Source organism: Helianthus annuus, chromosome 15, assembly GCF_002127325.2.
Source record: "Helianthus annuus cultivar XRQ/B chromosome 15, HanXRQr2.0-SUNRISE, whole genome shotgun sequence".
NCBI classification, from domain to species: Eukaryota; Viridiplantae; Streptophyta; class Magnoliopsida; order Asterales; family Asteraceae; genus Helianthus; species Helianthus annuus.
Window position 1 is genome coordinate 23,841,919 of NC_035447.2, and position 11,338 is coordinate 23,853,256.

General features: G+C 43.1%; 1 long non-coding RNA gene across 1 annotated transcript; it reads left to right on the top strand.

Annotated features, from left to right (window-relative positions):
- The first annotated feature begins 153 nt into the window (after nucleotides 1-153).
- LOC118487160 lies at nucleotides 154-10,948 on the top strand. The gene is made up of 3 exons (XR_004880507.1): nucleotides 154-340; nucleotides 10,179-10,525; nucleotides 10,691-10,948. It is a non-coding gene; the product is annotated as an uncharacterized LOC118487160 (long non-coding RNA).
- Nucleotides 10,949-11,338: the final 390 nt, after the last annotated feature.

The window sequence follows — 11,338 nt, forward strand, 5'->3', positions numbered from 1 at the left end:
TGTTAAAAAAATTTAAACTTTAAACAAAAATTTTTAACTTTAAACAAACTCTTAAGAAAGAGATAAACTTTAAAAAAATTGCTACTATCATATTTGCCCTGTACGGCTGTACACTTTCCCTATCTTCAAAGATCTCCACCCCCCCCCCCCCCCCCCCTCTTCCCAATTTTGACCCAATTTCAATATTTTTAGGGTTTGTTCTTCACAAATCTCTCAAATTCTCTTCAATTTTTACAAATCTTGTAAAAAGATTTCTGGGTTTTGTTCCTTGTGGTGTTTAAGACCAGAAAGATCAAGAATTTGCAACAATCAACAGGAAAAATATCACCTTTTTTACCAGGTTAGTTCTGAATTTGAATTTTTTTTTTAACGGTCATCTAGTCAAACAGTCCCCACTGTTTTTTCTACAATTGTTGAATGTTTTTGTAACTTTAAACAAAGGGGCCCACCAGATTGGAACGTCGAGATCGTCTAGATAACGCCGGAGAGGACGGGGACGGAGGGGGGCGGGTTGGCTTGCCGGCGTCGCCGGAGCTCGACGGGGGTGGGGACGAACCCCATACCCCCTAGCCTTAGAATCTCCCCTCTTCATCTCTCTCTAACCAACCTCTACCACCACCACTTCCACAATACCACCACTCATTGTGAACCAATGAAAGCAAATATTTAAATAACGAAACAAAAAGACATTGAGTAAAAGAAGTGTTGCAAACCAATTTGTTAAAAAAAACAGTACAGCCTGTTTGCAGAAATCGATTATTGAATATTAGGACTCCTTTTTTTAGCTTGTTCAAAACAAACAAATGGTGTACACTATGTCAAGAATCCCTATGTATTTAATTCAAAGAAAGATTAAAGATTACACCCAATCGATTATAACAAGCCCACCTCCCAACCTGTCACTTTCACGTTATGCCTCCGAAAATATGGACTGGCCCTGACCCTGTTTTATAATTCACCCTATCAACGGTGATGGTGATGATGTCGGTGGTCGTTGGTGTTGGTGGCCTGATGATGGTTGTAGCAGTGGTCGTTGGTGTTGGTGGCCTGATGATGGTTGTAGCAGTGGTATGTATATATATATATATATATATATATATATATATATAGAGAGAGAGAGAGAGAGAGAGTACATGGGAGATGATGATGATGATGATGGGGGTTTAGGTTTATAAATTTTTATAAGATTCTAAATTTTGGCAATTTTTTGTATTAAAATACTATTTTGCCCTCACATGAGTTGCACATGACCTCATTTAACTGAAAGTTTTAACTAGATTAGGGTCAAAGAACCTAAGGTGTAACATGTTTTGCAAATAAAGGACTGTGACTGTAATTATTAAAGTTAAATGTCATCCATTGCAACACGCTACAACATAAAGAACGAAAAATGTAATTTACCCATCTTTTTATTAGAAACTATATTTGAGCCTTAATTAGTTAAGGGAAATTGGCCTGTAATAATCTCACCTATACTTTATTGGCCATTAATAATCACCCCTTAGAATATTCCCCCCACCAGTCTCACCTTTCACCTATTTTTCCTACAATGGTTCGCCGTTAAAAAAACTTAACGGAGTTGAGCTTTTTTCCAAATTACAAACATATTTTTTAGGACTTTTGATCAGAATGATGATATGAGTCCATTGATATAAAACTTACTTCGAAATGGTGCTCCAAATGACTTGATTTTGGTTAATTGGAAATTTAAACACCCGAATTGAAGCGTCGTTTTCATCGTTTGGAGCACCGTTTCGAGACAAGTTTTACATCAACGGACTCGTATAGTCGTTCTAATCAAAAGCCCTAAAAAATCTGTTTGTAATTTGGAAAAGAGTAAATTGCCATTTTAGTCCCTGAGGTTTGTCTCAAATTGCCATTTTAGTCCAAATAGTTTTTGTTTTCTCCTCTGGGTCCCTGACTTTTACAATTTGTTGCCATTTTGATCCAATGCCCTAACTCCATCTAAAAATCTCAGTTAAGTTAGGGGTATTTTCGTCACTTCACATTTATGTTTTATTTTTTCCATTTTCATCCATAATCCTTTTTACATTTATATTTTTTTAATCACTTATATTAAATATAAATACAATTATCATTATAACAATACATATATTGTGTAATTATATTATATTATATCATGATAATATGATTTAAAGTGGATTATCATCTCTCCTTTCCATCAATAAATATTACTTTCCTTAACAATAACTTCATCAGAGTAATATTCAGGCAACAAAATATTTATAAATCAAGATACATCCGATCCGTTGACAATTTCTGGAAAAACATTATCATTTCTGGAAAAGCATCCCCAACATCTGCCCCCTACACCACTGCTGAAATCTCTCAGATCTGAGCTTCTTCTTTGCTAACAATTCGGTCCTTTGATCATGAACATCAAATTGTGATCGATGATGATTTCTATTCAGTTATTAAATCAACACCTCTCAAACGCTATGTTGTTTCGCAAACCGCAACGAATTCGTTGTCAGAATCTGTTTATAACATCACTTCAAACGACCACCATTAGCCACTACAACCACCAACACTAGCCACCACCCTTCGCCGGAAAACCGAACACCACTTTTTCACCTAAAACCGACCACCACCCTTCTCACCTGAAACCGGTCTCAGATCTCGAGGAGAGGAATCAGATCCGGTGACTAAGGTGGGTGACATTGCTGAAGGTGGGTGGCTACCGGTGGTGGTCGTCACTGGTGAAGGGGGTCAGCTCGACGGGTGTGGAGGGTTCGTCTTGGTGTGGATTACTACTTTTAACGGATGGCTTGTGCAGGTTAAATGGAGGTTTGAAGATAATCGACCAATGATTTTGGGGGGTGGTGATTGGTCTGTGTTTATCTTCTGCAGAGAGTGAGAAAGAGATAGTGGGAAAAGAAAGAATGGCGGTGGGAGATAGGTTTTATAATTATTATTTTTGTTCTTTTGAGTAAATTTCCGTTTTGCTTTCTATGGTTTCGTCACTTTAACGGTTTTGTTTCAAACCTTTAAAAATAGCCATTTTGCTTCCTGATGTTTCGGTTTTTTTGTCAGTTTGCTCCCCGCCTCTAACTCCATCCAAATTGTTTGTGTTTCCATTTTGCTCCCTGTAGGGAGCAAATTGGCAACAAAACCAAAACATCAGGGAGTAAAATGGCTATTTTTAAAGGTTTGGGGCAAAATCGTTAAAGTGACCAAACCACAGGGAGCAAAATGGAAGTTTACTCTTAATTATAAATGAAATGAAAATAAAAGATTTACTGAAAGGTCAAATACAAATTGTAAAAGTCAGGGACTTAGAGGAGAAAAAAAAAACTATTTAGACTAAAATGGCAATTAGAGACAAACCTTAGGGACTAAAATGGCAATTTACTCTTTGGAAAAAAAACTTAACTCCGTTAAGTTTTTTTAACGGGGGAACCATTGTAGGAAAAATAGGTGAAAGGTGGGACTGGTGGAGGGAATATTCTGAGGTGAGATTATTAATGGCCAATAAGATCTATGTGGGATTATCATAGGCCAATTCCCCATTAGTTAATTACATTCCATCAACATCTTAACACCAAGATATATTACATTAAATTTTATCAATTAATTTATGTTAATTATACATCATAATATATGGTTGTTAAAGCTCTTTTAAAAAGAAAAGTACAATGACAAAAGAGATCATGTGGCTTTGAAGGATTATTCTGGTAATCTATTTTATTTGGTCGTATAAACCATATATTTAGTGTCCCTACATAGCAATATATTTGGTTGGATGTGCTTTGATTAGGCGGTCCTTTTCTTTTGGTTAAGTAGGTTTACTTGAGGTTTTAGTCGATTTGTAGGTGGTTTAGCACGTGGTTTCATGACAAACAATCTCCGGTGACCTTTGATATTAAATCGAATGGTGGGAATTAAAGTGTTTCATGTTGTGGATGCTACTTGGTCGTTGTACGATTTTGAGTATATGGCTTAAAAATAAGGTTTAAAGTTTGCTAACGATGAAACTTGTCGGTATGACGTAGCTGTTAAAGGCAGGGTCGACCCAGAGTAAGTGCCGGGTGGTGAAGGAGTATGGTCCCAGATCTCACGTCAGTATAACCGCGAGTGACCATCACCCTTATCAAAAACCCCCACCAGCAAGAACTTATCTGTGTCCGTGCGGGCACGCGCAAACACAGCAGTCAAATCTAATCTGTCAAGTGATTAGAAAATGAAGATAGGCATAAGTGATGCGGCCTGGCACCGCATCCTATGAACATCTCCTTACCTTGTGTATGAAAATGGGTGTACACATAGCGATGCGGCCTAGCACCGCATCCTATGAACATTTTCGTCACGACAAGGGATCTAGACAACAACAGCAGTCACCATAAGCGGCGATGCGGCCTAGCACCGCATCTCGCAGTCTTCGCCATACTGGGAACGCGGAAACAACAGCGGTTACCACAGGCAGCGATGCGGCGCGGCACTACATCCTGCCCACGAGGCAAGTGGGACTGACACTGCAGTGCAAGTGGCACCAATGACAGTCGCCTGTCAGCCCATACGTAAGCAACAGACTGACACCGCAGTAGGACGTGGCTTCACCTCCACAGCCGACAAGCCTAACACACCTGCATAAGGGCGGCGCGTCGTCAGTCTGTCAACTCAACCACCCTCCTTCACTCCTCAGCTATAAATACCCATCACAAACCAGGTTTGAGGTATCTCTTTACCACTCTCTCACTACTACTACTACTACTATCACACACTTTGCTTCTCAAGCAAATTACTGATTCTCACGCTGGAGAGTGGTAACAAGGAGCACCCCCCACCTTCTCCTCCTTGTTATAAGTCACGGTGTGTTTTCCTTGTGCAGGAGACAGCCCAGCTGACGGTCCAGCTACCGATCCTCGGAAAGAAGTGATTAACCCTACTTGACGAGACCAGTAAATTAACCTCTCTTGGTTAACCACTGTTTCATCATTGGCGCCCACTGCTACTCTTAACACTTTTTTCACATCTCTTTCTTTCTTGAGATCATGTCTGATCGTCCAAATAATGCTATCGGGGAAAGTCTAAACCCCGCAAACCACGGGTCTACGGGGACTGCTCCCCCAGCCCAAAACGTTGGCCACATAGGCACATCCGCAGTAGGGGGCACTCCCCCCGCATTCGCACCAGATTTTTCACAATATGCTACTGTGATACCTCCAGGCATGGACCTTCATACCTGGTATTTCCAACAACAAACTATGCTGGCCGCAGCATACAATAAAGCTTGCGCTGAAACGCAAATTCCTAGCGGTCCCACTCCCGCACCACACACACCTGCGGGTCGTATCTTGCAATACGACGGCAGGGTCCTCACACACCCAGAATCTCGCAGTAGGCACGAGGACCGGGGTTCCTCTTACTGCGACGTCCGCACGCTTGATGAGGACGATTCCTCATATGGGTCCCGCCGCAGGGACCCTATACAGAGCCGCCTAAGCCCTTATGGCGAAACTAGGCGGCAGTCTACAGCCCACCACGGCTCCGGCATCCACAGCCGCCTGAGACCAGTCCCACGACGAAGGGTATGGTCGTACCGACCCGGACGACCATACATATTGCGGGGAATCCCACGCAACTAACAACCGACCAGGAGGGCACAATTACATCCCTCCAACGGAATCCCGCACTACATACCTCAGCGCGGCTAAGCGCAATCAAACCCAGACCTACAGGCCAAAATTCCGCGGCCCAAAACTCTAAGTTTGTGCCGGAGATTGTCCACGCCGATGTCACAACGACTAAATTCCCACTAACAATTGGGAAGTATAATGGGTCGGCCGACCCAGACGACCATATGAACATTTTTACCGGCGTGGGGTGCAATGGCAAGTGGGATGAAGCCACTTGGTGTCATTTTTCCCCCAGACCCTCACGGGTCTGGCAAGAGCTTGGTTTGATTCTTTGCCAGTGGGATCACTGGCTTCATTTGAAGACCTGCCAGCATGATTCCTTGCACACTTCAGCCAGCAGCGACGTCACAAACGCGATTACATGGACGTCATAAACATCTGGCGCGGAGACAACGAAACTCTGGAGTCGTTTGTTGTCCGCTACAATAAAGAATGCCTCGAGATCGGCAGAGTGGCAGATCAAATGGCACGCAACCATTTCATTCGGGCCGTTAAGGACGATGAAATGGTTATGACCATCTCAGGCAAGGAGGGCTTGCCATAAAGGTGGGACGACGTCATGGCCGCGGTTAATACGTACGCCCAAACCCATCGATCACTTAAACCGCACACTGTTAAGGCACAGCCTCAAGCGGAAGGCCAATCCTCCCACCCAGACTCCAAGCGTAATAATAAGCGCAACCGAGACACATGGGATCGTGGCAACGATTCCAAACCATACATCCCACGGAATCACCAACCCGACGCAAGGGCAACAATTAACGCCCAACGCGATAACCGGGCAGGCAAGAAGGAATCTCGGGACCGTAACTGGACCGAGATCAATCAGTCGCCAAGTGACGTCCTCCTTACGGACGCACAATTTTTGCGACCGGCCCAACCTATGAAGTCCAAAAAGAACCAGGATCTCACACTTTACTGTGAGTATTACAAGGACTCGGGACACACAACCAATAAGTGCATTAGTCTCCGACTGGAGATTGAGCGAGCCCAGAAAGAGGGGAAGTTGCAACATCTGTTGCCAGCTGCGCAAAAACAAACCAAGGGCATCACTCCCCACAACGAGGGCACCTCCGTGGGTAAACGGACCATGTACGTGGCCTCAACCCACATGATCAATAGAAGACGTTTGAAGCCGCGCAAGGCGGCACGAAGACTGGACAATGACTGGAGAGATGAACAAGTCGTCTTTCCAAAAGTCTGAGGCAGACCGGGCGATAGGTGCGCCGTCGTCATTACAGACTACCTGGCTCATTCTTGTACGGAGCGATTATTCATCGACCCGGGCAGTACTTCCGACATTATATATGAGCAGTGCTTCAACCAGTTTGATCCAGAAGACAAAATTCAGTTGCAGCCGGTAGATTACCCTTTGGCCGGATTTGCGGGGGAAACCGTATTCCCCCTGGGCCAAATTACTTTCCCTGTGCGCCTCACCAACGGAAGGCACACACGAATAGAGGAGGTAAACTTCATGATCTTACCCCACACCTCCAGATACGATGTACTTCTTGGGCGAGAATCTCAAGACGATTTCAACATGATTACATCCGTCCCCCACTCTGCCATCTGTTTTCCAACCGAGACGGGGGTCGCGATAATCTATGCCCGCAGAGAGGTTATGACCACGGACGAGCTGTGTCCAACCAAGACGGCGAGGCTCACCCCTAACACGCAACCGTAAAAATGGTTTCTTAACGCAAGACACCTAGAGCAAACGGTCACGTTGGGACATGCCTTGTGCAACAACGTCAGATCGCGCCTGACGTTGGGACATGCCTTGTGCCATGCGAAGTCGCGCAACATTTCTTGAATACCTTGCCAGGTATCAAGCTGGTGATCCAAGGCTAACGCCACCTTGGGTCCGCAAAGAATGAGGCGATGAATGAGCAGGTCAAGGAACTGCTCTCCGCAGGCATCCTGCGGGAGGTGAAGTATCAGACTTGGTTATTCAACCCAGTCATGGTAGAAAAACCAGCTGGGGGCTGGCGCATGTGTGTCGATTATAAAGATCTCAACAAAGCCTGCCCCAAAGACTGCTACGCACTTCCCGAAATCGACGAGAAAGTCGATAACCTCGCCCCGTTTCGATGGAAGTGCTTCCTCGATTGCTACAAAGGCTATCATCAAGTACAAATGGCAATCGAGTACGAAGATAAAACGACATTCCACACACCTACCGGAAATTACTGTTATACAAGAATGCCGTTTGGGTTGCGAAACGCGGGCGCAACTTATCAAAAATTGATGAATGACACTTTTGGTGATCAAATCAGCAAAAGTGTCGAAATCTACATGCACGACTTAGTCGTCATGAGCATGGAGGAAGATACCATGCTCAACGATATTGGGAGAACATTCTAGACTCTGCGTAGCGTTAACATGAAACTCAATCCAGAGAAATGCTCGTTTGGAATGGAAGAAGGCAAGTTCCTTGGATTCATCGTCACCAAATATGGATTCAAGGTGAACCCGGAAAAAGTTTAGGCAATCGAGCGCATGCCATCGCCTTCCACAATGAAAGAAATGCAACGACTAGCTGGTCAGCTAGCCGCACTCAACAGATTTTTAGCCAATCACGCAGCTAAATCTTATCCTTTCATCAAAACTCTGTGGATCTGCTTAAAAAAGGAATAGTTCCAGTGGACCGCAGAGGCTGAAAACGCTTTCCGGGAGATGAAAGAGTGTTTGAAACAACTCCCAACTCTCACCGCACCATGCAAGAAAAAACCACTTATCCTGTACCTATCTTACGTAGACAACGCAGTAGGCGCAGTACTTATCGTAGAGCGGGAGGGAATTCAAACACCCATTTACTACATCAGCAAAATGCTCAACGACCCAGAGACAAGATACTCTATCATGGAGAAATTGGTACTTGCACTCGTCCACGCATCAAGACGGTTACGACGTTACTTTGCAAATCACGTCATCACCGTATTAACCAATTACAGGATCGGGCCGATCCTCTCTACACCCGACATCTCTGCAAGATTAGCAAAATGGGCCATTGAACTAGGCGCACACACATTGATCTACAAACCGCGCCCCGCGATCAAAGGCTATGTTCTAGCTGATTTTGTTGCCGAGTTACCGGCAAATCGCATCCAAGAATGCGAAGAATAACAAACCCCTACACCACCAGCATCCACAACGGATACTTGGGCACTATTTACCGACGGTGCATCCAACAAGGATGGTGCATGTGCGGGTCTGCGACTCGTCAGCCCCGACGGCCAAGAGCTCACCTATGCAATCCGCCTCGATTTCAAAAGCACAAATAATGAGGCAGAATATAAGGCTCTACTAGCAGGGCTGCGTCTGGCAATCAAACTCGGCGTCCAACACTTGGAGGCACACGTCGAGTCACTACTAGTTGCAGGACAGGTGCGCGGCGACTATGCCGCAAAAGGGGATATCATGATCCTCTATCTTGAACAAGCCCTGCAAATAAAATCAAAGTTCACCTCCTTCAATATTCGCCATATCAATAGGAGTGAAAACAAACCCGCGGATGCACTTTAAAAACTCGCGCCCACCAGCTTCCAACACCTGGCAAAGGAGATACGTATTGAGATTCTGCAAAATCCCTCAGTACCCCTACGCCAAGTCAACGTCATCCAGTACGGTACCACATCCTGGATGACACTAATCATTGCATACTTGCAATCAGGTGTTACTCCCGAAAGTAAAGCAGAGGCACGCAAGTTGCAGTACAAAGCGTGCCATTATCAAATGGGAGACGGTATTTTATACCGCAAATCATACTTGGGGCCACTCCTACGATGCGTCGACCCCCAAGATGCCACATATTTAGGGGCTGTTTGGTAGCCTCTTAATGGTTCCATTAAGAGGCTACCTCTTAATGAATAAGAATTAAGAGTGTTTGGTTCGTAAAATAATAACATCTTAATGATTCAGTAGCCTCTGACCGATTCAGTTTTAAAAAGTCGCTGAATGAAATATCAGGCATGTATACCCTTTGCTTGAATGAAAAATTAGCCACACCTTCTCTCAAACACATCTGACAACAAGATTTCCACCACCGCTCGATGAAAGATTTCAACCCTAATCGGTCGTCACTTGTCACTCGTCACCACCACTAGTCCGACGAAGCCACTCGCGCAGGTATTCACTCTTCTCCCAATCTTTGTTTTTGCCCTCAACGGTTTCAGCCCTAATCTCTATCATTCATTGTACCTAGGTTTTGTTTCTGATGCAAATTTGTATAAGTTTTGGTCTGATTAGCCCTAATATATTGATGATTGAACTTTATACCATGATTTTCAGTGTGAAAGTGATAAGTTAGGATGAAAATTGTTACATCAGTGCAAAATTGGCAGTTCTTGGTCTGGTTACATCAGTGCAATCTGAAATACATATAAAAAGAACTTGATTTCATCTGCACTAATTATGATACCACATGCTTATGTTTGATCTATGTGAAGAGTGTAATAAACTCTTGTGCTAGAAATACGGTTCAGGTTTTGATTTTATTATGATTACTATTTATGATTTAAGCTGTATTCGGACGCGTATGGAATGTATTCAGATCTTATGATGGCGAATAATGTTGGTTATGGATTGTCATTTGAGTGGTGAGTTGTTTGTAAATGATGGAGGTGTAGAAGATGTGAATTGGATGGATGCTGGTGGAGTTGTAGGTAGGAATTTGAGGAGAGAACAGAGAACTCGAGTAATTTCACTGGATTGCATCATCATCATCATCATGGGAATTTGAATAATGAAGGGAATGAAACACAGTATGGAAGTGAACCTGTTTATAGAGGGGATTCTTAGTTTGGATATGGGTCATATGGTGATGAAGAGGATGATACGACTGTTGTTTTGGGGCAACAAGTTTGGAGGTAAATTCATCTTCTAACCTTGGATTGTGTTTAAAATTAAGCAATCGCATATTGTGTAAACTTGACAAACTTCCTAGTTACTAAACACACAAACATGTCTCGACACTATTGTAATTTATAAATGCCTTATATTGTGAAGATGTGAAAAGTTGGTGTTTGTTACAGGTACTTTCAATTGCTAAAGAGTTGTGGTGTCAATACTGATATTTAAGAATCCAATGGGTTAACAAAGATGGTGGGATATTTGCTGATGATTGTGGGATTGGAATGTACAATGAAGTGAAGAAGAGGAGCACAAATAAATAGACGTCCAAGTTTTGTTTGTGAAGATTGTTTTGGCTTTATTCTTTCTGTTGTATCTTGTTTACCATTGTATATGAATCATGCCTTGAGTTGTTTAAGCTTATTATATTACATTTTTGTATGTAAATTAAGCATGTTTTTATCATTTGTGTTACTTCAAATTTTGTACAGAATGTGCAGTGATAAAACTTAGTTTTCTTTGTAGTGCATTTGTTGAGAATTAAAATGTAAATAGTGATTTTGTTAAGAACTAAATATAAAAAGTAAATATTAGGTATTGATTTGCCGATATTTGGACAATGACAAGAACACAGTGTTCTCTAAAATATAAGGCGGATAGTTTAGAGGGGTAAATAGTCATTCTGTATAGTCATTCAGAGGTCCAACCAAACAGCACTATTGACTCAGCACTTACTAGTTCAGAGCCTCTTACCCATTCAGACCTCTTACTGGTTCAGCACTTAATGATTCAGAGGTTGCCAAACAGCCCCTTAATCAGAGAGATACACG